The sequence below is a fragment of the Chiroxiphia lanceolata genome, chromosome 6 (assembly GCF_009829145.1).
Source record: "Chiroxiphia lanceolata isolate bChiLan1 chromosome 6, bChiLan1.pri, whole genome shotgun sequence".
NCBI classification, from domain to species: Eukaryota; Metazoa; Chordata; class Aves; order Passeriformes; family Pipridae; genus Chiroxiphia; species Chiroxiphia lanceolata.
The window spans coordinates 21,041,839-21,063,496 of record NC_045642.1 but is presented as its reverse complement, the minus strand read 5'-3'; the positions used below and the strand labels follow the sequence as shown (position 1 = coordinate 21,063,496).

General features: G+C 33.2%; 1 long non-coding RNA gene across 1 annotated transcript in view; it reads right to left on the bottom strand.

Annotated features, from left to right (window-relative positions):
• The window catches only part of LOC116788413, a 52,762-nt gene extending 31,658 nt beyond the window's left edge, over positions 1–21,104 (bottom strand). Inside the window, exon 1 of the long non-coding RNA XR_004357628.1 lies at positions 21,014–21,104. This is a non-coding gene — a long non-coding RNA (uncharacterized LOC116788413). The remainder of the gene's footprint in view (positions 1–21,013) is intronic.
• Between the last annotated feature and the right edge of the window lie 554 nt (positions 21,105–21,658).

Sequence of the window (21,658 nt, the reverse complement as noted above, 5' to 3'; positions counted from 1 at the left end):
TCTGCTTGCCTGCTTTTTGGTTTATTCAGCATCTGTTGTCAATTTGTTATATGACAGATGTGTCATATAATAAAGGCTTGTTTAAATTTGGTTCATTATAACAAAAATAGTGGGTAGTAGATATTTCCAATGTTTTCTGTCATGATTCAGATAGGAATATAATAATGGCTGTAGTGAGTCAATCATTCTGGTCCAATAGTGTCATATAGTCCAATAGCGGTAAGCAGGTGACAATACTATGACAAAAAAAAGGAAAGCATATATTAATAGCAACTTCTAATAATATTCTTCTGACTATTTTCCCAGTACTATTTTTCCAAGTACTTTTACCTCAAGACACACGTGGGGAGATTTTCCAGGAATTGATTTCGTAATCCTGTTCAGTTCTGTTCAGTGTTCCTTGCCTCCATCAAAACGTTCTGCAGCTACACTATCCCTTACTCAGAGTGAAGCAAAATACAAGTAAGCCAAGCCAAAAGATTCATATAAAAGTTTATTAACTTGTATAAAAAAAAGTTTTCAGTGACAGAAAATATGCTGTCTTATATGCCTAGTCAAAAAGGCAGTTCCTGTAACTGTGACCCAAAGTATAGCACATGACCTAGTAATACTAATTTCTCAGTACCTCCTAAATGAGCATTCCATTATCAGTCAGTGGTCCCAGGATAATTATCAGTAAATCTGGAAAATCATCTACAGGGAAATAGAAACTTAGCTCATGAGGAGACACATCTTTGAGAGAAATGACAGGGCTCTTGGACACAGAAGATTGATTTTGGTAAGGTCTGTCCTCATAGAGAGCTAAGAAGTCAATGTGTTTTTTCTTTTTCTGTCTACCGGTATAATTGTATTACTGTGGTTCTTGCCTATTTTAATTTTTATTGAAGTACCATCTTAGAAGATGGTCCTGAAACAGAGCTCCTACATTGAGGTCTCTCCTGACGTTGACATGAAATTTAGAAAGACACTGTGGAAGTGTCATGTCCTCCTATATACTCCTTTTAAAGGATGATGTTATTTGATCTCTGTCATCACAGAATAACAGTTGTTTGCATTAAGTTACCATTTAGTCCACATAGAGCTGCATTTGGAAAGCTTGTGGGTACATCCTTTGAATTCACACAATCATGATTATTCAAAGTACTGTAACACATGAGGAACTTGACTCACTTATTTCTTCATCTTGCCACCTTGGCATATGCATATTTCAAATTTACATTAGCACATTGATTCATGTTTTTCCATGGTTTGATTGACATTCAGAATACTAAATTACCTCAGTTCTGGAATATCTTTAACTGATTATAGCCTTGAGACACCCTCTGATAAATGGCTGTGCTCTAATTTTCAGAAGCAAACACTCTCATAATCAAAGGAACCTTCTGTTTATGTACTTCTCATCTGGCAGTATCACAAAAATGCTTTTAAATTAGTCTGTGAGCTTTAAAATTTATAGGTTTATAAATACTATTATCTAGTTTCATGTTTGAAGTTATAAATCCTTTTTATTCCATGTCACTTGTTTTAAGTTTATTCAGATTTCTATATCATCTGTTTGGCTTCTATTCCAAGACAATTCATGGTCCCAAGAAAATGGTTTTTTTGCTATATTTTTGAGAAAGACATAATTGTGACAGCCAGATCCAGCTAATAAATAGTTATAAGAGCCAGAAATCAAATTTCTTGGGATGATAAGGAGGCTGCAAAAGATTATATAGAGTGATGCATTCTCTAATATCTATATAAACCACCTATTTCAAAGATTTGGTATAGACTTTAAGGGAGATCCAAAACTATTTTTGAGATACAACTGTCAGAGAAGATCTAAGAAATTAGTACCACCTCAATAAGAAAGATGTTGGCTTATATTTATGAGATAGGGCAAAAATCTTACCAGAGAATTCTGATCAGAGTTTGGAAGATCCTTGGATTCAACTGAACAGGCTGCTCATTCTAATTAATTCTAATTCACAATCATATTACAAATAAGAGTTTTTTCTGCTCTGGGATTAGCTTCTGTAGGTCCAAAAATTATACCTTAACTAAATGTATCATAGCTAAAACTTACATAAAAAATGAAAAGTTCTAGCTGTGTTGAATTTCTCATAGACAAACATTCAGTTGCAAAGAAATTCCTATTGGACCTAGAACTCAGAATCAATATGGGTCAAGACGAATATAAGATTGAATTTTTCCCTCCTTCTTTTTAATGCATTGATAAAAGCCGATAAGAAGTTAAAATCTTCAGCCTCACAAATAAAAAGGGAGTTAAAAGAGAAAATTGATTCTCCATTGTCTTTTAAAGATCAATAATATGTTGATAAAAAACAGTTAACACAGAGAAAGAAAACATAAGTTGTGAATCTAATAACACCTAAATTGGACCTCTTAATCTCATTTGTCTGTGGTCATTTTGATTTCCAAATTAACAGGAGTGTATTATCAAATTAGCAAATTAGGCCACAACTGTCTTACTTTCAAAGTATTTATGTGGTGCGACCACACTGACCTTTATCTTTGCCATGTCAACTAAAAGCTTAATTTTCAGCTCAGGTAATCTTGTGCACTTGTAGCAGGTTTTACCTGTGGATTATGGAACAACTCACATATGGTAGAAAGACCAATCTCACTAAAACTCGGGATCAGAGAAGTTCATTCAGTACATTCTGAAGATCCTTGTTTAATTTAAGCTTGCAACTGTCACTTTCTTTACAAACCATGAACAAGGCCTCCATTTTGTGAAACAAATCCAGACTTGATAATCCTTAGTGATCTATGTGCAATTCTGGAATATATGTTCACTTCTTAACTAAAATTATGTAGCTTGTTGGTTTATTGAGAATATTTTACTGTCTTACAGAACCTTTGCAAATACAGCTTGAAGGGTGCTATACTGGTTGATTTACCCTCTATGGGCACATAGTTACAATGAAACATGAAGTATTTCAACATAGTGTGGTACAGTGGCATTCGAGGATAACCAAAGTGGTTTGTAATAAAGCTTCTGTCCGTGATGCAGTGTCAAAATGTTTTTGTCATCATGTGGGATCTGTTAAATGCTTTCCCGTAGGTCACCCAACCCCTGCCTAAACAAAGCAAAACTAATTCTTGGCTTGTGATAAGAGTCAGACCTTAACAACAGTATGCATATTTTAAAGTTTTAAAAGTCTCAAAGCTATATTACATCAAACCCACTTCAGCTATTTAATTTATTTCATTCATCTATGACTACAAAAGTGTAGTATTCTTACGGCATCTTATGTTTTAATATGTAAAAAAAATAAAAATGGACTGGGGCTGGGACATTTAAGAATGTGCTCCCTTCCTTCTCTGCTCAAACCCCCAGAAATCTCAAAGTGATTTAAAATGTCCAGGATTCTTATTCTCATTTTTTACCAGAAGTGATAGAGTCACTGAGGCCTAGAAACATTGAAGTAACTTGCAAAAGTTCAAGAAGTTTGTGACCTTGCTAATCAGTCATAGGATAAGAATAAAAGCCAAAACCACTGGCACTCAGGAAAGGCCATTAAGCTGTACCTTGCAACTTGCAGTAGAATAAAGCCATTCTCCATATGCCTTCATTCAACCATTCTTCAAAGCCTATGGTAGTATGTAACCACTGAATACAGAATTACCAGTACACAGAGAAAGTAAAACTACTAGATTGCTTAGTCTGTCCTCCTACTACCACGGAATTTTAAATTTTTTCAGAATTTTGTCAAGTATGATATTAATCGTTGATGTCAAATAGTAGCAAACATATGAAGTAATCAGGGCTAAGATACCATATTTATGATGTAAATATGACACACAAATACAGTCTTTTTCTGACCCTACAATTAATAAAGAAGTAGGATTAATTTATCAATTATCTCTGTTATCAATCCCAAAATACTATTCTCTCTGGCTATAGCTGGCAGATGGACTGAAATCCAGGCTATGTCACATTAGGTTTTGGAAGTTGCTCTTAGCTTTGTTAAATTCTGTCCTATTCTTATGGTTGTTACTGTTCACAGATGACAGATCCTGTTAGGTCCTCAGTGCCTGGCTTTTGTCCACTCTTATTGAAAACATCAACAGCAAACAAATAAACAAATGAATAATCATATTCTGCGGTTTGATAAATATCGTCTTCCTTCCAAATTCCTTTAGGTGAACTTCCATCTTCAGTGATATCCAGGGCCAGATTTTCTGTCCCCTCTCTCCCCTCTCCCCAGTCATTCTGACAGCCTAGGGGGAAGGAAAGCTCAGATTTTAGCACAGTAATTTAAAGTGTTAATTAATGAATAATTAAGTGACCTTGATATCCTTGTTTCTCCAAGAGGTAAGGAAAGATAAGGGGGCAAACCTCCTCCCAGTATACTCATCGTTCATCAGAATCATGACTCACATTTGCTTAAAGAAATATATCAGTAATAAAAACATAATCAAGTGTCTTCTCAACATCTGGAACCAATTGAGTTGTGCTAATTTTAAAATAAAATTATCTATAAAAACACATTTTTTGAAGAACTAAAACTTCTGTCTTATTAAGCCTCACAGGAAGTTTAAATGTAAGTTACACTGGCAGAACAGAAACTTAATTCATTCTTTATTTCAGTATATAAATTAAAGTCTCTAATTCAAAGTGTGGACTCAAGAACTTTTCAGTTTTGCCACATTAGTGAATAAATGAATGGAACAGAATTAAAATGGTGATTCATCACTGCAGGATGATACACCACAAAATATGGTTTATTCAATTATCTTGACAACTGAGCTACAGTTTTAACTATTTACAATAATGCTTTCATAAGGTAGTAGTAAATATTTTATCATGTATTTTATGAAAATAACAAAGACTTATAAATTCTGCACTGCACACACTAAAACACAGCAGCACACTGCCATGAAACCTTTGCCAAGAAGCAGGGAATATGAAGACACTTTGTGCGTAAATCATAAACTTTAAAGGTTATTAAAATACAGTCTTTTCTATGCAATCTTTGAAGAGGTAGCAGAATCAAGTCACATTTTTATCCTTTCTGAAGGCATGATTTCTCAAATGAATAGTCAAATACTTCTGGCTTATACTGGAGCATGACTCATACCTTCAGCTCTGCTTCAGATTTTCTACATAGACTGAAATTGTGACAATTTCTCCTGCACAACTCCAGATATATTAACATCTCTAGTTGCTGTTATACATATGTAATTAAATAAATGTAATTTACAGGCTTGCCAGAAGAGCTTTAAACAAAAGACTTAAATTTAAGCAAGATATTCAATTGACAGACATTTATTTTCAGGTGCACAAGATTTGTTCATATTTTTAAAATAGTATCACAATACAGACAAAAACTCAATAAATGGTAGTGCTCTGTAGACTAATTTTTTAAAATGTTACCTCTGGTTTATCTTTTTTTTTCCATACTTGGATTTTATAGATACAAATATCAGGAATATGTCCAAAACATTCTAATAGACTTGGTAATTTCCCTTATCTAAGTGAACCAATACTTTTTATCTAGCAGTGTACAAATAAAGTAATGAAAATACTTTACTTCTCCTGTCACTGCAGTGGCAATTAGAGCAGATAGACTGTTAAAGAAAGAGATATAAAGGGCTTTAGGAAACAATTTTTATGGAACAACATCTTTATGTGACTTATTTATCAAAACAAAATAAAATGAAGTAAAATTTTAAGGATTTTCAAATACTTATTTTTTATTTGAGATGGAGAGAAGAAAACTCTCTTCATCATAGCTTGAAACAGCATTTTTTTACTAGGTGTGTAATTTTAATTCTTTTTTTTCATAGTAATTGAAATAGGTGCTTAAAATGAATATATTATGTAGCATTTGGACACAGTTTTACATTATCAAGAAAATTTGTCAGAACTGTATAAAGAAAAAGAGTATGGTCAATCTATTAAAAAAATCAACATTAAATAGTAACATTATAGAAGTAATTTTAGAAAATATAAAAATCAGCATTAGCATTCTTTTATTTTTTAGAAAATCCAGAGTGCTTTAAAATATCTGAGCAGTTGAATTTATTGACAAAGGTCTTTATTAATATCCTGTAATTAATTTTTTCCTACATCCTCCCAGTTAGTTCTTTTGTACAAAGTACTTATATTTCAAAACTTCTATTTGGACCCTGTCTGTATTCCTCAAATCTGCAAAGTTTGGGTGGTATGGGGGAATAGAATGTAATCTCAACAATTTTCAAATACATTTATTGGTTATTGTATTTAAATATTACAATAACTTTTTTGGACATACACAAACTGAATACAGCCCTACTGTTAAAAAAAAAAAAAAGTGTTGAATAGAACCTCTTAACTGTTATCTGTAAGTTCTTATATTGATATAATAAGAATTGTAGCCACAACCTTCTCTTCATTATAATGCAGTTGAGGCAACTTTTAATAACAGAGTTTTCCAGACCACAAGTGCGTAGGCAGCTCTGATAATTATACTTTCATTTAATTTTTTTAGGCTATTTCAGGACGTCCATTATCTTGAAGTTGCTGTAGCAGGCAGTTCGTATAATACAGCACAGCTGGTACCTCTCATGGCTGAGGTTAAACACTTTGATTACTATTTTCTTATTTTTTACTTCTTTTTTTCCCCTCTGTGGTCAAAACATGAGTTTATAGAAAAAATTAAATCAATTCCACACATAGAAATTATTTCCAAACAACCATAACCATTTATTTCTGACTTTCCATTAAGCAGAAATCAGATTTTGTAACTTGCTTTTTTTTTATTTTTTAAAGCATGCTGGAAAAACCAGGTCTGGCAGCCTCTGTGAAGGATTCCATCTTAGGTTTTTTGCCCAGCAGAGCCTTCCTTAATCTAACTGCATTTTACATTGGAAAATTATTTTAGTTTCTATCTCCAGTTCGTGCATTATCTTGGTCATTTGCTTCAGCACAGAACTGTTGCTCTTCTCATTTCTAACATACAGAATGTTTACCATTAACTGTGATGAAACCTCTTATGTTTTTCTTAATAGTATAAATAAACCTAAATATTACATCAAAATTCTCACTAAAAAATCCTATTTGCATCAGTATAAATGACTTGGATTAACACCATATTTCTTGCTAGAACTAAGGAAGCAATAGATCTACCACATATCAAACCTCTGCCTGTAAGGTGCAAGAAATAGGCTGCCTTGGAAAAAGGGAATTGTAGAGAAAAAGGAAGAAATCAATAATGTGTCAAGTTTCTTTTCTGCTTTGAGAATGCTCAAAAAAGATTAAAAAAAGATCCAAACCGCCACTATATTTGAATACTCCCCAATTTATTCCCAAAGATAAAAACTCAGACTGATTTCTCAGAAAACAAAGACTTGTCCTGTTTTATTCAAGGCATAAGCTAGTTTATCAGCCTAAATAGGTCTAATAGCCTAAACAGAACTACAGTTCATGGTATACAGGTAAAGGACTGATAATTTTCTTGTCCAAAGTATCAACTTGGAATGAAAAATAAGAACTATGGAATAGGATGAAGAAGAAAGAGTAACCTTAATAGCTGTATGGGCAAGGATCTAATATTCTTTCAGAAGCAAAGCCAGAAGAGTCTCCTTATAAATCCGCAAGTCTTCTGCTTTAGGCATACTTCATCACTGGTGTGCATATAAAACCAGAATTACCTCTGCATACAGTGAATATTCTTAACAGCCTAAGGATCTGCATTCAGCAATAGTAGCCTGAGAAGGGATTTATATTGGAAAAGAAAGATGAAAAACTAACATGAAAGACAACAGTAGAGAAAAAAATTGTCCTAATAATACCAGCTAGTGTCCTCCCACCACATATTTGTGTTTCAATCTAATCTTAAATCACCAAAATAAGAGTGAATATGATCTATCCTCAGCTGAATTCCCTTACTGAATCACAGTTAGGGAGATAAACAGCATAGAATGAATTTCTCCTGGTCCTCTGGATTAAATCACAAAAATCAAAGAACTCCAACATTCAACTCTTTTATTTTTGCTGACAGCATAACAACTTACCAGCTACTTGTTTGATCAGTAGAGCTATTTCTCTGCATCTCAATGAAACAAATTACTCTCCCAATTATTTCCTAAGTTTCTGATTTAGACCCAATATCACCTTGTAAGCAAAAGCCAAGAAAATGCTGGAAGTGGATACTGTCAGAGACATTAGCCAACAACAAAAGACACTATGGAAAAGTTCCATATGTATACTGTGAAGTGCTAGCTGTAACTTTTAACTTTTTAACTTTTAATATATGAAATGTTGTTCATATATGAAATTTCTATTTTTTTTAATAAAATGCTATAACTGCAGTGTTATGCTCACACCTGGACTGCTGAGACAGGCCAGAAAAGATGTGTCTGGCTGACATTCTGCTATGTCCATTCACTCTCCTCAGCTCCCATAGCATTCCAAAATGAAAGATTCATTTTTCCTTCTGCTGACACTAATGAGATTTTTTCTTTGATTTCATTGTAGGAAGAACTGCACTATTACTGAGGAAATAATTAATATTTTTCCTCTACAAATCTAGATATATTTAAGATTTAAAGGAAGTAATCCAGAATAGAAACCTACTTGAAAGTGGAGCATAGCAGTAAATGGTAGAATCAGGGAAAGGTCTGTCCTTTTTGAATCAGAGCTGCAGTCTTTTTGCAGCAGAAGATGTGTAAGGTGAAAAATGTGACAGCAACAATAGATCAGGTCATATATTGGGCAGTGTTTTGAATTGTGACCTAAATGTGGTTTAACTTGATTCACTCATTGCTATACTTGTCCTTTTGTTTTCTACTAGAAAAGACTCAGACAATAACATATGTTTTCATAAACATGTAGTTAACTGTTTGGGGTTTTTTTGGAAGATCTCAAATGAAAGATCTAATGGGTGTTAATTTCTGGATAACTAAAATCTCTAGCTGACAGGGATTTGATGAATCATGTAGGTATCTAGGAAAATGCTTCCACACTCATGACAGTCATTATTTGTAATAGTGACTGAAGGAAATGTGATAAATAAGAGACCCTTAGAGATTGAATACAGCTGAAAATCAAGTAGGACATAGCTCCATTGTGCATCTGCCAAATGTGACAAAGTTAATGAGGAAAGCACCTGTAAGTATAATCTTTATCCGACAGTTCTCTGTGTAACTTGTAGCTCAAAGATTTACCACCAACAGGTTCAGGGACCACTTTCATGGAACATGGATCCATTCGTAGTAGCCTGTCCTACTGGGTGTCTTATATCATTATTAGCACTTTTCATTCTTGTTTTTGTTTTAAATTAAATTGGAAACTTTTAAAGAAACAACTGACTATAGTTATTTGCATGTATTGGGGACAGGAAAACAGCGTCTTGATCTTCTCTGGTCTTTTAGTGACTACTGGCAGAAAAACAATAAATGAGAATCTTCACACAAATCAGATATGTATACGTAGATGTGCTTTTTCTCATCTAGGAACTCACAGTCCTCCTAGGTAGTGATCTTGCACAGAGAAATTAAATAACCTGGAGGGTGGTTTGATCACAATCTCTGTGAATGGCAGTCAAAAATCTGTGTGCAGATTTGACGGCCACAGCCTTGATATGGTAACAACATGCTTTTTAAGAAGGTAAACAAGAAAGGAAAAGTATCGTACAAACATTTTTTAAAATTCATGGGGGGTTGTATGTTTGTTTAAAAACACAAAATATATCTATTTTCTCAATACTTCTCAATATTTTTTTAAAAGCATGAAAAGCACCATGTGTTGAGCAATATATTCATTTTTCTTCCTCGTGAGAATAAAAAAACACAATACAAGCAAAAGGAGCTAGTGCTGAGTATATTAATTCAAAAAGTCTTTTTGACACAATGACCCATAAGGTCATTTTAAAGAGAGCACAATGAAACAAGTTCTTCTCTAGTGTACATTTTCTTGTGTGTTTTTTAAATTCTTTTTTTTAGCGTATAGAGTTACAATGTAATCTTTGGGGAGCATAGAGTTACAATGTAATCTTTTGGGAGCATAAGTCACTTTCTAAACTTTCCATTGAACATGCAGTTTAAAGAAGCAAAAATGCTGAGTGCTTTTGTTCTGCAATTCACATTATAAACAGCAAAAAAAAAAAAAGGAAAACTCTGCAGGATAAAAATACTTTCTTCTATTCCCTTCCCCCATGCCTTTTTTCCCAGTAGGACTTGTATTGCTCTGCTTCACTGCTTGATGAAACTTCCAGCAAAACCAAGCACAGAACAAATGTTCAGGAGTCTCTAGATATCATATTCACACCATGCTGTTTCCTAGTAGTCAGGAAACTACAAATCACTACTCAAAAAATAACTAGATCATCCTCTAATGCTAGTTTTGAGATGAAGATATTGCTTTATTTAGCTTACAGTCTAAAGGAAATGTAGAGATAAAGCTTATATTTAGTCTTCATTATTTTTCTTATCATTATTCATGTGTATTGAACACTCAGTTCACTTTATCTTTTCAAATGTCTCATTATCAATTGCCTATATTCACACTCTACATGAATGTCCAGAGTAAAAACATTTGGCTTGCTGCCACAATTTGTTTTCTGTTAATAAAAGTAAAAGTTGAAGTTAGGGAGAAATGCTCTCAATGACCACTCCTTTTATGCTTCTTTCACTGTTCCCATAATCTTGCTATAAACCATTTATCAAGAACAGATAACTGAAAAATGAAGTATTCTCTTAAACAAATAAAATAAAAAGAAGCTTGAATGATGACAGCTTGTTTAATATTTGCCAACTATAAGCAAAGACCTATAGAAGAAAATGTGATAAATGTTCCATGAGCATTTACACTGTGCAACTACCATGAAATTCTTCAGTGTAATATTTCAGAGAATGCAAGGAACAGTAAAAGGATAGAAAATATAAGAAGAAATGGAAGAAATGTACTCTGAGTTGCAGAAAGGAGGTCTTTTTAGAGAAGAACATCTCTTATTTGTGAAAACTGCCCAAAAATGGTGTCTACAAAAAAGTAACGAAAACTTCGAGTATGATACTGAAGAACATAAAAAGTTTGAGTAAATATCTTTAATGAACTTAGTGAAAGCAAGATGGATTTCATCTAATATAAATATATTTCTAAACTTCAAATTTCTTAGAGGGTAGAAATTCATTAAAATAAGAGATTCTATCTCAGTTGTGCAAAATGTAATTTTATAGTTTATTCTCCCTTTTGATTGTCAATCAAAATATGAGGAATAGTTTGAACTTTAAATCAGAATGAAACAAACATTCATTCATTTCAACAGGACATCTGTTTGCTCACTGTTCATATCACTAGACTGAAAGACAACAGGAAGAGAACAGGAAAGATAGCTTATCAACTTGTTTGAGCACTGCAGTACTCTAACTTTTGAGAGAAACAATTGGCCATGAAGAGACTAATTGCATTGAACTACTTATACTACTTTGGAATCACAGTTATCTAGGAGTCACTACGGCTCTTCTGAAAAACTGCAAAACAGATTTTGAAATATCAACCTGCACTGGTGTAACACAGGTGACCAGTTAAATACTCAACTCAGAATTCTTTGTATAGCTGTGGAAATACATCCGGGGGTGACTTTTGGAGCAGTGAGGTTTTGTTTTCTTCCTAGCCTATGCTTTTTTTTCACGCTTAATCCATTTCTGGAGCAGTAATCCATTTGAAATTGCAAGGAATTTAACCACTGAGAAGCAAAAATTTCCATGCCTTCCTATGCATGCCTTCATGCATTCCCTCTCTCAGTGATACTCTTCAAGTCACTGACAATATTCCAGCTATACAGAAGCTTAACTTAACCAGTAAGCAACAGCCTCCTTTACCTGCAACGTCTTTGTCGATTTGTTACTACTACAATCACCAGTTTCCAGTTTCCAACAATTAATACTCTTTTTCCTCAAAAAACCATCAAAATTATCTGAAATGTTTCCTTCTTTTTACTTCTTCTTTTCTCTAAAGTTATCTGTAAGGCACATGGGAAAAGTTGAGATTTGATAGAGACCAAAATGACAACGTGTAATCAGTGCTACATTTTTCAAACACTGTAAGCTTCCAGTTTACCTTATTCTGACTTTCAACTTTTGCTTATTTTAGACTTCCAAAATTAAAATAAGTTAGAAATATCAATTTTTGCCATATTTGTTGCAAGATGTCACACTAGTTATAGTGGAAAAGAAGCCACCGTATAATTTTGCATATACATTCAAAAATATGAGATGAAGAAAAGCAGCAATGCACTGTGATTTGCAGCAGCTTTGCCATATCTGCAGGCAATAATGTTCTGTGACAGGTGCTATCTTTAGGTTACTTTGTCCTGAAAGTTCAAGCCACTCTTTGATTCCTTTGTAAGCAGTCATACCTGTACAGGACTTTAGTGAACTTGGCTCCCTTGAGAAATATTCTTGGAAATGAGACCCATTCTCCCTGTGGTTGGAGAATTTTTCAGAACAGAAGCAGTAATGTGGCTTCTGTGGTTGCACTTTGCCCCTAATTTATATTTAACACCTTTGAGCTTCCTTTAGACAGTTCTCTGAATAGGTTTGGACAAAATATTTTGGGTGAAATTGCTATAACAGAAATATTCTTTCTAAAGTTTAATTTCTTCTATTTAAACTGTAAAACTTCATTTTGGAACACTTTTGTGTGTGCAAGTGCATGTCTGTGTTTTTCTACTTGAAACACGCATACACAGATGCCCTCACATACAAGCACCTGTGTGTAAGAATTGTGTTAGAATCAACATTTAGTTTCATGCTGTAGAAACAATGAAAGAGCTCCTTCCATTTGAAAGGCTTTTGAGACATTTGGAGATAAAGAAGTAAAATATTTAATACAGCTACACATATCCACGGCCTCAGAAGTTTTACTGCCATAAAATAATCCTGTTTCAAAAGAGAAAAAGGGAGAGAGCAGAAGGAGAATGTACTATTGTCAGTCTCAGAAAAGTCATTTTGGTTCAGCAGAGAGCAATGATTGCATATGAATAAACATTATGGATTTTTTTTAAATTGTCTAAAAGTGTGATATCTAGAGAGGGGGAACACTGGAGTATTGGAGTGGGAATGTATAAAGTAATGTTTTGATCTTTGATAGCAAAAGTATGTACATTACAAAAATGGAAGATGGTGTGCATATAAATGTTGAGATGACAAGCTGTATCATATGAAGTTAATCAAAAAAATCAAAGAGAAAAATGGGAAATCAGTATTTCTAACAAGAAATCACACCCATGCAATGAGACTGATGAGTCCAAGACAATCTATACTGCTCTGTGTCTATTTGTGTACGTATGTATGTATGCATGTACGTATGCATGTATCTATGTATCTATCTATCTATATATCTATCTCTATACTGTTCATGCTCTGTAGGTTGTTCTAGGATGGAATGTAGATTGTTCACCTGACATTTCTTCCAGATTGTATACACTGAATAATTCTAATAATCTCATTTATTATTTGATAAAAATATGTTTTAATTAACAGCTTCTGATCTTCCTATCTGAGACAGAGATTATAAACATGAGAAAAAAAATGTAGATATGAATTGAAGAAGAAAGTCATAACAGGAAACTTACTGCAATTTTTCCTTTCTCTCCTGCCACTTTACACGCTTGTTCAGTACTCATTCTCTGTTCTTACTCACTCTGTGAAAATGTCACTCTTGTGCATGGTTACTACCTTATTTTATTGCTTTGCATGTTTCACTAGAGATGTATTGCCTTCTTCCCCTACCTTGCTCATGATAAGACTTAGACTTCCAAAACCATTGACTGGTGAATTGCTTCCTTTTTTTTTTTCCTTTCTAAATAAGAATGAATTTGCTTTCAAAAAGATGGTAACAAAAAATTCACACTAATAGCCTTAGTCTCTCATCTGGTATCCTTTCATTTTCAGTCTGTTCTTTTGACAAAATTCAACCCCCTGAATATGCATTATTTAGGAGGTTTTTGACTGTTAACAACGGTATTATAATCATTTGTTTCAAACCTCAGGTCAGCCAACTGCCATATAAAAGTTTAATTTTTACATAAAAACAGTGATGTGTTGATCTGTGTCTTGCAGTTCTTTGAAATCTAGCTGAAAATGCAGACAATAGCTATCTCTTCAGGTTATTCTTTACTGTTATCACAGCAAATAATTTCTTACAGAGATGAACATCAGCTTCTTTTTTCTTTATGTCATCTGATTTTGTGGCAAAGAATAGTTGAAAGAGGGTTTGTTTTTTTCCCCGACTCTAAAGGCAAAATACTAATTGCTTAAGAAAACAAGTGCCTAATTTCTTTATCTTTTCTTTACTGTGCAGCTGATTACAAATAATGACATTTTAATTGACAAATTAGTATATGAATTAAGAAGGATGATTGTTTCCAATCTAAAATATACAGATCACAGAAGGAGAAAATAATAAGCATTCTTTAGAAAATAGAAAATAAACTAGAAAAGTTAATGCTTTAATTTTATTATTTATTTTTTAATTCTACATGCTTATGAATCTTATCCAATCTTAAAGCTTTGCTGTCATCAGAGATTGTATATTTAATTTTTTTTTCTCTGTCTTTACATTTATTTCCTACTTTCATAGCACTGGAAAAATTTGAAGACTCGAATCAATCAACAGCAATATATAAGCATTGGTTGTTGAGAAAATATATAAATATTAATATTAATAACTATATGCATAATATAATCTCTCACAACCTGTTACATAAAGGAATTTAAATGGTTTTTCTTAATCTTTTTGAATATTGTCATTGTAATATAGTTTATGCTAGAGTATCAGTGCTATATACTATTTTTTATAGTTCCTTACAGAGTTCTTAATATCTTCTGATTCTTAAGCTAAAATAATTGGCTGCTCTTACTGTTTGGCAATTTTCAAATTTGCTTTAGAAAATTAAATTATATAAACTATACATGTTTCAGGTATGTCTCAGGTATTCTGGACTTTGCTTTTGAACATTCCTTTTCAAATATCAGTTTCCAAGGGTTATTTACCTGGGTTGACATTTCCCTATATGAACAATCAGATTTCACAGAGGTAGCCTGTTTTACAATTGCTGTAATTTAAATTAATATCTTATTAGCATTTTAATTTTGTCAGGATTGATTTAACTCAAGGTTTTCATTAACTATCTCGGACACAAGAGTTGCATTTTCAAATAAAAGATTTTGTTGTATAGTTCTTTATTCTCTTGAACCTAATGTTAAGAAAAAACATAGAACTTAATCTAATCCTCAGAGATCCTTTTTAGCTATTAGGATTAGATGAGGGTTTTATAATCCTCTAGAGATTGCCCTTTTTTTCTTCCATTAGTAGTGTTGGCAAAAGATTATTTTTTATCTCATGCTTCTTTGGTAAAAGGTCACAAACTCTTTTGTTATTTTAGACCTTCTCAAAACATCACCAAATGTTTGAGCACTTAGGAGCTGTTTTGAGACTCCACTGGAGACAACTGTACGATGTCAGAGTAGAAAGGGTTTTGTTAGGTCATAGAAATCCCTTACTCTATCAAGTCTGGCCTGCCAAATTCCAGTAAGATAAAGTACAAAGAATAAACACAATCCCTGACAGGGCTGCATAAGGTATTCCTTTTTAGTTCTGTTATATAAATCTCCATTTCTGTGTTTCAGGCACTAAATTCTATTTCTTATTCTGTCATGTTTCACTCATGATAATATTTATATTCCTCATAAGATAGTTTATGCTTTGTTGATGGTTCTGGACATTAATTTCCTGTCAGCTATCAAGGATAAGATAAGAAATATTTTGTTAAAAGTTCTACATTTAGAATAATGCCTGAGCATCATAGTACAGAAGTCAGACTAACAAAACATAGGAATTGAAATTGAATTCGGTAATATTAAACCTTTTACCAATTACTTGGTTTCTCATTTGTCATGTAAAGGGAACTATGTCCAATACCAAAGTCTTCCCAAACTCTTTTTTTTTTTTTAAGTTTTAATAAAAATAGCAAGAGTTAGCTTAAACTCTGAGGATCTAATTCAAATTTATGTGATGTCAACTACATGGAAGAAAATGAAATACCTGTAGTTCTCTCTGGTCTCCATTGCCTTTCATCCTTTGCCTGTTACCTGGCAACTTGCAGTCTTGCTAAGATTTGTCTGGTTTTCGAAGTAGACATAGGCACAGAGTGCAGGCACAGCTCAAAACTAATTATACGTCTTGGTACAAGCATATTTGTTTCAAAAATTTGCAGCCATTTTCTTATGAGTGATATAATACAGCTCCACAGTGGCCAGAGCTCAAATATGATGGATTTATGCTGTAACCTTCCAATAATTCCCTGTGTTATATCTTTTTCTCCCTGAAGTTCCTCTTGTTTTTCTGTAACAAGAGCCAGTCATCACTGGAATTGAAACAAAAGAGGGACAAATTTGCTTCTAGCCCTCTTCTCCCCATATGAAAAAAGCCCTCTTCTCCCCATATGAAACTTTGTCTGGTACTGGTGCCAAACTACTTATTCAATTCATGTGCAAAGACTTCAAGAAAAATATTGCAATTTAAAATGCACTTCTTTGCTGTTTCCTATGCACAAGTTTCTCCAAAAAAATTTTTACTACATTTTAATCACAGATATTTTGGAATGCACTAAACAATGTGCCAACATTTTTCGGATCTAAGCTAAAAATTTTAGGAAACAATGTGTGATAGGGACACTGTCTCAGTTTCAGAAATAACTGAGATAACCCAGGGATACATAGAGTTCAAACCTAGGTATGTATAAGAAGCACTGGCAAATATCCATCTCTCTGGAACGCTGCTTATGGGATAAAGAACATGGTGTTCAATTAGAAACTGAATCTCATAAGCAATGCCTAATTCAATGGACTCAAAAGTTCAGTTGTCCTTCTATCTCATTATAAAAATGTTTAGAAATATATAGGATATATGACTTTCACAGCACTGAAGACTTAGAGAGAACACTACAGAGAACAACCAGAGGGTTAGACCCAGGGAATGCTGTGTGACACTTTCCCATCACTCAGTGCAGTGGTGCTGTATAACCAGAATGAAACAGGATTTGTTTTTAGGCAGAATGTATTGGTATTTAGGGTACTAAAAAAGAGAAGAAATCATGGCCTCATTCAATCTAATAAATTCATAAAGCCAAATTTATACTTTCAGTTTTATAATATAAGTCTTCCTTTCAGAAATGTAATATATTTCCAAACTCTTTTTCAATAGTTTATTCTTATCTGTAATTTTATTACAGTTTAAAGAGAAAATATTAGGTACTTTTGTTCTTCGTATCTTTTTCATCAGCAGAGCTGCATGTTGTACAGTTGTTTTCAATATACAGTAATAATGATCTCTGCAAAGAGATGCAAGACATTTCTCCTCCCCTTCCCGAGCACCTCTCTTAACCTGAGAATAAGGATTAATAAAATGTAAGCCTTGGTGCTTCTGAGGATTAACTATAGGTAGTTTGCATTTCTGCCCATCAGCTGTAGGTCAGAAATTACTGAAATCTCGTAGTGGCATCAAGATTCCTGGTAGGCCACTGGTGCCATACACACAGAAATAAAGTTAGTCCTCTGAAGTGCTCCAAACACATTATTTTAAAAGTCTTAATTTATAGATCCTAATCTTACAAGTATTTCTGCATGCACAAAGCCTTATTCATGTTAGTGATACCAGGCACATTGTTATCTTATTCACAGGATTGGGTCATATGAACAAAAGACAGAAGTTACTAAAGTCAGTAATGGAATGGAGTTTTTATTCTTTCAATAAATATGTGTGTTTATAATACAATCTCTCTAAAAGACAATGATACTATTTACTGAGTGGATAATAACAGAAAAAATTATTCTTTAGATTTGGAAAATTAGGAATACAATTAGATAGTCTCAGTTTCAGATACAATTTTATTGTTAGATACAAAACATTTTTATTGTTATATCCGAAACAATAAATGCATGCAAGAGGCAAGCAGCACGAAAGACTTCAGTATTCCATACTGAAAGGGTTGAGAGGGAAAGATAAAAAGAAAATCAAACAAATTAAGTAGTAGTGGTCAGTTAGAAATAACTTAGTGGAAACTACAAGATATTATGGAGTAGGTGTCCAGTCTTTGATAACACTATTTTTATATGCCTTCTAGTCACAATTGAAAAAGTTTTTTTCCTAATTATGTGCGTGTTTTGAGATATATATTATACAGAAGGAAAAAAATCAAAGTCACTATGTTACAAAGCAGCTGGAAACAAGTAAAGCCCTTCAAGAAAGTTAACCTAAGACTTGCTTTAAAAAAAAAAAAATTGATGACTAACCTTACCTTCAAAATTTTTCCTGCAAAAAATACCCACCTTAAAGTGGATGGATGGCATCCTGATATTACTTCTCCCAATCTGCTAACAAATTCAAACTGCATATGGGATAGTTTAGAGTAAAATCATTCATATTCCTCATCCACTTTTCTTAGGCCCTGTTGCTATTTATCCATTTACATGTTCTGTCTTCACTCTGAGTCTATAAATATCTATAGTCAAGAATTTTTGTTTATTTTGTGTCTAGTAAAATGGGTCCTGTTCTAGATAATGCTTCTGGTGACTGTAGAAAAATATGAAATAAATAAAAATTATTTTATTGGTGTGAATAACTGCACAACAGCAAAATGAAAGTCTTCACAGACTCTGAACTACTCCCACATCTATAAGATGGACGCCTAAAATATCTGAATTCTAATTCTTCTTGAAATGACAGAAAAATGCCGAGACAAGAAATAGACAAATAGGTGATAAATCAGAAGGTGAGATAAGAGGGAAGATGCAACCTCTAATTAACCATTTTAAATTCTACTTATTTTTGATTTAGCATGATGTTAATCTTAATAAAATAACAGTAACCTTGAAAGTATTGATGTTATTTTCATGTAATTTATGACAATGAAAAATGTGCTGAGGTTATGGGTTATGTCATTTGCCAGTGAATTAGATAAATCTTAAAGTTTATTTTCTGACTGCATACTTAGCTATTGAAGTTATCTCTAAGACATTAACTTATTGAAAAGAAGATATCATCTTTCAAGAGAAACATGTCAAAAATATTTTGATAAAGTATTTATAATCCCTGAAAACAGATGGCTGTTTCATAAAGATTGTCAGCTGAGAAGATTTACTGACAGAAACATGTTAAACGTCTTAAAATTTTTTGAGGGAAGAACTTGCACCACAAAATCAGATGCATTCTTCCCTTAATCAATCACAGTTGGTTGATTTTTTGACAGCAGGAGCATGCTAGACCTAATTTGATTGCCTTACACTTTTTCTGATTAATAATACCTGGGTAAGTTGAACCTTGATGGAGAGAGTATAAAAGCAGATCACTTGCACAAAGCATAGGTAGGATGATGGGAGAAGAAAATAATTTGATATGTGCAGATAAAGAAAAATCCATGGGATTGTATTCATGCAAAAAAACACTGGGTTTGTTTTGGCTGAGGTAATAATAGACAGCATTTAAACTTTCAGAAGTATGGTATAAATCTCCCCAAAGAATACAAATTACATAAGCAGTATATAGTATTTGAAATTTCACATATTATTTTAGTTTTTTCTGTATGCATAAAGTGCCTTTTTGATGGAAAGAAAAATATGTGGCAAGGCAGAGCTCAGTAAAACGTTGTGTTACTGCATTCATTCTCAGTTGAAGAAGTCAATAGGGTCATGTAGTCTAAGGTGCAGAAAGATACTGAGAGACTGAGAACCGTAATCAGAAGAACAGCTGCTGACATATATTCTCCTTCTTAATATGTTATTTGGTGATACTTTGTAGTGGAAGCCTTTGTTGCTTTGTTACTTTGCAATTGTGCATTCTGCAGGGCCAAAAACCATAAACCTGTACCTTTCTACCCAAACCTGCTTATACTATAACCCTGTAGCCCTGCTTATACTATAGACTGTATCGGCAATATTTAGATACTGTATCAGCAATAAATCTAGTCATAATCATCCATATGATTAGTGTCATATTTCTCACACCTGACCAGGAGTCTTCTCTCTACTACTCTGCCACACTATAAATCATCATAGTAGATAGGAAAGCAAGTAATTTCCATTCCTGCTAAGGCTTGTTTTTTCCTGGGAAGGATACCTATTCATACAGGAATATTTTCAGACTTACTCTGCATCTCTGGGTACGTTAAGTATTGTTGTGCACAAGAGTTGTATCTAGTCTCAGGTGTGGGTCAAGTAACAAAAATTAATTCTACTATTATTGCATCATTCTTCTGTTCCTTTTAAGATGCTGGGACTCATAGCTGATCATGAATGGCAGCAGCAATGGTTATACCATCATGCAGACTGTGTCTATTTATAATGAGTCACTGCTTTTAGTAGGCTCAGTGTGGGAACACCTGAGTGAGAAGATACACAAGGTTATGAGCACCCTAGTTAATTTTGAATGAATAATATGAATATTCACTGGAAGGGATATTTTTAGTGTTTACAGAAACTGAAATAAACTTTGTAGGAACTACCATACAGCTAAGAAAATTTTGTCTTATTTACCTTCTTGAGGAAAAGTTACAGTAAGTGTTAGCATGACATCCCTTTCCTAAGTGATTTACCTGGCCTATCATAACTTCCTAAATTAATATGTAACTGTACATAGATTTTTTCCTAGTTAATGAATCAGATTCACATTTAAATATTGTATATTAGACATATATATATATATTAATAGACATTCTTTAATGACACCCAAACCTGTTAAGATCTTTTCCTGGGTCAAATTTGTCAAATATCATTCTTTTTTGCAGTCTAGATTAGAGAATTCATTTTTTCACCCATCTAATAGTAGGTATTTGATCTCAATTAAGCAAATGTGCTTCGACTGCACTCAGTATGACAGAAGAGCTAAATAAGGAAGTTATCCTGAGAAATACTGTGGAGTGTTGTATTCTGTATCCTTTACAAGCTCAAGTGATAATACTGTAACTTTAGGATGGTAAAGAAAGTATGAGCCATGAGAAGTATGAAAAAGTCTTCAACTGACCTGTTTAAGCTTGCAGACAAAGGTGAAAAATGCACTCTTGTTACATGTATTATCCTGTTAAAATTTTTTGTACTTTAAAGTATGATACCAGGTACACTGAGTCCCAAAACAAATACTTTCTGTAAGCAAACAGAAAGAAAGAAACAAGCCAACCTTCTACTAAGTCCAAGGTTCAAAATGTATTGATTTTGACTTTTGAAAAGTAGAACTCTATCATAGAAAATAAAAGGTTAACAGAAACAGTGAAAATTAATTTCTTATTTAACTCTTCATTGGTAAAACGAGAAATGAAGTGCTACATAGAGATTTTTGATAATTCTTAGGGACAAGGAATTAATCCTTTTTTTTTCCTGATCATTGAATACTGAATGGCCTCTTTTAATATGAAAAACCCCTCTGTTTGTGTTTCTATAATGTTTTCTATTTCAACTACTCTTCCAGATCAATTTTATGAGGTTTATTACCTGCTCATTTATGAGAACTTTTGTCTCAGTATTTAAAAACATGAGAATTGTCAACCAGGAGCATTTTCAGTGTCTGCTTTTCACAGCTGATGTCATTTAGTTCCCTAACTTTTTTTTCCCTGAAAGCCCCTGTTGACCAGGTTTCATACTGTGGTTTGCTTGAAAATTATGGAATATTCAC